General features: G+C 44.3%; 1 protein-coding gene across 1 annotated transcript in view; it reads left to right on the top strand.

Moving 5' to 3' along the window:
* The window catches only part of LOC107298353 (multidrug and toxin extrusion protein 2-like), a 37,090-nt gene that overhangs the window by 638 nt on the left and 31,452 nt on the right, over nt 1-5,000 (top strand). The gene's annotated exons all lie outside the window — the stretch shown is intronic.

Below are 5,000 nucleotides of genomic sequence, written 5' to 3'. Positions count from 1 at the left end.
GGGCTTTCAAAGCACACTTGCAGACGCGGATCCTTTCCTTTTGGGCTAGGATGGTTGTGTGGACCTGGAACAAGGAGTTAAAAAGATGGGGAGGGGGGAAATAAAGGGAGTTTTGGGGCACAGAGAAAGCTGGTGGGGAAAGAAGGGAGAAAGTGGTTTAAAAAAAAAAATTAGAAGAATTGACCATCTGGTTTTCAGTAGAACTTTTGGGGTGATTCTGTGCATCCATTTTTTATGAGGATAACAAACAAATGAATTAATTGCCGCCCTTTCCGATAAATAAATAAATAAATAAATAAATAAATAAATAAATAAATAAATAAATAAATAAATAAAAAAAATCAAGGCGATGCTGTGATCGCTCTTGACTTTTGAGTTAGCAAACACAGAAATCGGCTCTGTAGATCTCAGAGGCTTTAACAGAGTTTTAAACATCAAAATGCTGGCCGGACTCCAGAACGAAGGCCATACTATAATAATAATAATAATAATAATAATAATAATAATAATAATAATAATAATAATAATAATAATAATAATAATAATAATAATAATAATAATAATAATAATAGTAAAGTTGGAAGGGACCTTGGAGGTCATCGAGTCCAACCCCCTGCTCAGGCAGGAAACCCTATCCCATTTCAGACAAGTGGCTGTCCAGTCTCTTCTTAAAAACTTCCAGTGTTGGAGCATTCACCGCTTCTGGAGGCAGGTGGTTCCACTGGTTAATTGTTCTCACTGTCAGGAAGTTTCTCCTTAGTTCCAGGTTGCTTCTCTCCTTGATTAGTTTCCGCCCGTTGCTTCTTGTCCTGCCTTCAGGGGCTTTGGAGAATAGCTTGACGCCCTCTTCTTTGGGGCAGCCCCTGAGATATTGGAACACTGCTATCATGTCCCCCCTCGTCCTTCTCTTCATAATAATAATAATAATAATAATAATAATAATAATAATAATAATAATAATAATAATAATAATAATAATGATGATGATGATGTTGGAAGGGACCTTGGAGGTCATCTAGTCCAACTCTCTGCTCAGACAGGAAACCCCATACCATTTTGGACAAACGGCTGTCCAGTCTCATCTTAAAAACCTCCGGTGTTGGAGCATTCACAGCTTCTGGAGGCAAGGAGTTCCACTGGTTAATTGTTCTGTCAGGAAGTTTCTCCTTAGTTCCAGGTTGCTTCTCTCCTTGATGAGTTTCCATCCGTTGCTTCTTGACCTTGCCCCTTCCCCAGCCCCTCTGTCCCCCCCAATATACGGGGTCTAGACCCCAGAAGGTGTCAAAGGGAGAGATACAACCTTTTGATTGGACAACCATTTGTTCAGAATGCTAGAAGGACTCCTGACTTGGATAAGGGGGAAGGGGTTGGACTAGAGGACCTCTGAGGTCCCTTCTGTGATTCCATGATTCTGTACTCTGAGTTTGGATGATTGAATGGTCCTTTCCCCCAGGTTGGAGAGAGGAACGGACCAGAGGTTAGGGGACGGGGCTTTTGCCCGGATGGCTGAAGAGAACCTCTCTGTCTCAGGGCAGTCTACCAGGCTTTACCCAACCATATAAGGAAGAATGTAAAGAAGCTGGAGTTAAGCAGATCACCTGATCAGGTAGTCCTCAACTTACAACCACAATTGAACCCCATTTTACGATCTTCCTTGCCATGGTTGTTAAGGGAATCCCTGCAGTTGTGAAGTTAGTAACCCGGTTGTTAAGTGAATCCGGCTTCCCCTATTGATTCTGCTTGCCAGAAGGTTGCAAAAGGGGGTCACCTGACCCCGGGACACTGCGACTGTCATAAATATGAGTCAGTTGCAGAGCGTCTGAATTTTGATCACGTGACCGCGGGGATGCTGCGACGGTCGTAAGTGTGAAAAACCAGTCATAAGTCACTTTTTAAGTGCCGTCGTAACTTTGAACGCTCGCTAAATGAGTGATTGTAAGTCGAGGACTACCTATAATGAGTCAGAAAAGGAGCTTGCAGGTTCAAAAAGAGAAGCAACCTGGAATTAAGGAGAAACTTGACAGTGAGAACAATTATAATAATAATAAAGTTGGAAGGGACCTTGGAGGTCATCTAGTCCAACCCCCTGCTTAGGCAGGAAATCCTATACCATTCCGGACAAATGGCTGTCCAGTCTCTTCTTAAAAACTTCCAGTGTTGGAGCATTCACAGCTTCTAGAGGCAGGTGGTTCCACTGGTTAATTGTTCTAACTGTTGGGAAGTTTCTCCTTAGTTCTAGGTTGCTTCTCTCCTTGATGAGTTTCCATCCGTTGCTTCTTGTCCTGCCTTCTGCTTTGGAGAATAGCCTGACTCCTTTAACCAGTGGAACAGCTTGCCACCAGAAATCATGGGGCGCTCTGGAGGTTTTTAAGAAGAGACTGGACAGTCACTTATCTGAGATGATCAGATATAGGTTTTCCTGCTTGAGCAGGGGGCTGGACTAGAAGACCTCCAAGGTCCCTTCCAGCTCTATTCTATTCTATTCCTTCTGATTTTTGGCTATCTTGTTTTTTCTTGCACAATTGTTTCATAGACTTGTTTCTTGGATTTTGCCCTTCTTACACATATAGCTTCTGGGCTCTGCTGATTATAGAAACCTTGATTGAGTGAAAAAAAGACCAAAGTCCCTTTTTATGGCTCTTGCGTTCCTTATTTCTCCATCCATCCCTTCTCCATTCTTTTTCTTCAGCTCAGAGGCCTCTTTCGGGAAGTGTTCAACACAAACATTTGCATGTCATAAATCAGCGTTCCTACAAAAGATAGCACTGGGTTTTTTTTTACTGTTTTTTTCTTCTTCTTCTTCAGCCGGCTATCAAAAATAAAATTGCAGAAATGCTTTTATTTATGTTTCCTACCTTTTGATTATTTTTAACGAATAATTCAAGTCGGCAAACATATCCAGCACGCTTTCCTCTATATTCTTCATAACAACAACCCTGTGGGGTGGGGTGGGTGGACTTCCACTCCCAGAATTCCCCAGCAGCCTGCTTTAAGATGGGTGGACTTCAATTCCCAGAATTCCCCAGCCAGCCTGCTTTAAGATGGGTGGACTTCCACTCCCAGAATTCCCCAGCCAGCATGCCTTAAGATAGCAGGACTTCCACTCCCAGATATCAACTATCTTCAAGCATGCTGGCTGGGGAATTCTGGGAGTGGAAGTCCACCCCTTTTAAAGTTGCCAAGACTGAGAAATACTATGGATTGGCATTCTGAGAACTCCTGTATCTGTTGGAAAATCTCTCTTGCCACGCACAACGTCCGGAGTTGTGCATCCATTTATAAATCCATTCACCATTTGGGATGGGTTTTCCAGTGGGAATCTTTTTTGGGGACTTTCCCGAAATTTGGAGCAAGCTTTTTCTCTTACCGGAAGGAGGAAATTACAAGCCGTTTGATATTTGGGATTGCTAAACACGTTACAACACGTCCCCAAACTTAATCCTTCGTTGGCACTGGTGTCCGTGCGAGCAACCGGCGTTCCTTTCTTCCGGCAGTGGCTGGAGGCTGTGTGTATTTCTGGGTGTTATGGAGATCCCCTCTTCCCAACTGAGGCAGCCTTTGTTCCATACTGGATGAGAAGCATCTTGTCCCCGGTCAGGAGATCATCATCTGATAATGAGCAACAAAGATGATCAGGGGACCGGAGGCTAAAACATACAAGGAACGGCTGCTGGAATTGGGTCTGTCTAGTTTAACGAAGAGAAGGACGAGGGGGGACAGGATAGCAGTGATCCAGTATCTCAGGGGCTGCCCCAAAGAAGAGGGAGTCACGCTGTTCTCCAAAGCGCCTGAAGGCAGGACAAGAAGCAACGGATGGAAACTGATCAAGGAGAGAAACAACTTGGAATTAAGGAAGAATTTCCTGACAGTGTGGACAATTAATCAGTGGAACTCCTTGCCTCCAGAAGCTGTGAATGTTCCAACACTGGAAGTTTTTAAGAAGAGACTGGACAGCCACTTGTCTGAAATTGTACAGGTTTTCCTGCCTGAGCAGGGGGTTGGACTAGATGACCTCCAAGGTCCCTTCCAACTTTATTATTATTATAATTGGGTATGTCTAGTTTAATGAAGAGACAGATCAGGGGTGACATGAAAACAGTTTCCCAATATCTCAGGGGCTGCCCTAAAGAAGAGGGAGTCAAGCTATTCTCCAAAGCGCCTGAAGGCAGGACAAGAAGCCATGGATGGAAACTGATCAAGGAGAGAAGCAACCTGGAACTAAGGAGAAACTTCCTGACAGTGAGAACAATTAACCTGTGGAACAACCTGCCTCCAGAAGTGGTGAATGCTCCAATACTGGAAGTTTTTAAGAAGAGACTGGACAGCCATTTGTCTAAAATGGTATACGGTTTCCTGCCTGAGCAGGGGTTAGACTAGATGACCTCCAAGGTCCCTTCCAATTTTACCACTATTATTATTATTATTACCTCCAAGGTCCCGTCCAACTTTATTATTATAATTATTGTTGTTATTATTGTCCAGTTTTGATATTTTCCAAAATCGCTCCAACCGGAAAAAGTTTCTGAGTTGGGTTTTGAAGGAGAGGTCTGGTTTCAGAGTTGGAACGTCTGAGTTTGGGGAAGGTGGTCCTAGGTTTAGCCTCAGACCAGGAGTGTCAAACTCGCAATGTCATGTGATGTGTCGCGACGTATCGTGATTTTTTTCCCCATTGCTGGCAATGGGGTGGGCAAGGTTTCGCCATGACGCATCCGTCCCATGGGCCGGCAATTTGAGTCCCCTTCCCTAGATGGACTAGACCAGGGGTAGGCAACCTTGGCTCTTTTATGACTGGTGGACTTCAACTCCCAGAATTCCTGAGCCAGCATGGGGGAACTATGGCCTCTTCATGACTCGTGGACTTCAACTCCCAGAATTCCTGAGCCAGCATGGGGGAACTATGGCCCCTTCATGACTCGTGGACTTCAACTCCCAGAATTCCTCAGCCAGCATGGGGGAACAATGGCCCCCTTCATGACTCGTGGACTTCAACTCCCAGAATT

The sequence above is a fragment of the Protobothrops mucrosquamatus genome, unplaced genomic scaffold (assembly GCF_001527695.2).
Source record: "Protobothrops mucrosquamatus isolate PMUCROS unplaced genomic scaffold, P.Mucros_1.0 scaffold3907, whole genome shotgun sequence".
Taxonomy (NCBI): domain Eukaryota; kingdom Metazoa; phylum Chordata; class Lepidosauria; order Squamata; family Viperidae; genus Protobothrops; species Protobothrops mucrosquamatus.
The sequence above is the reverse complement of the archived record's forward strand: the minus strand, read 5'-3'. Positions and strand labels throughout refer to the sequence as shown.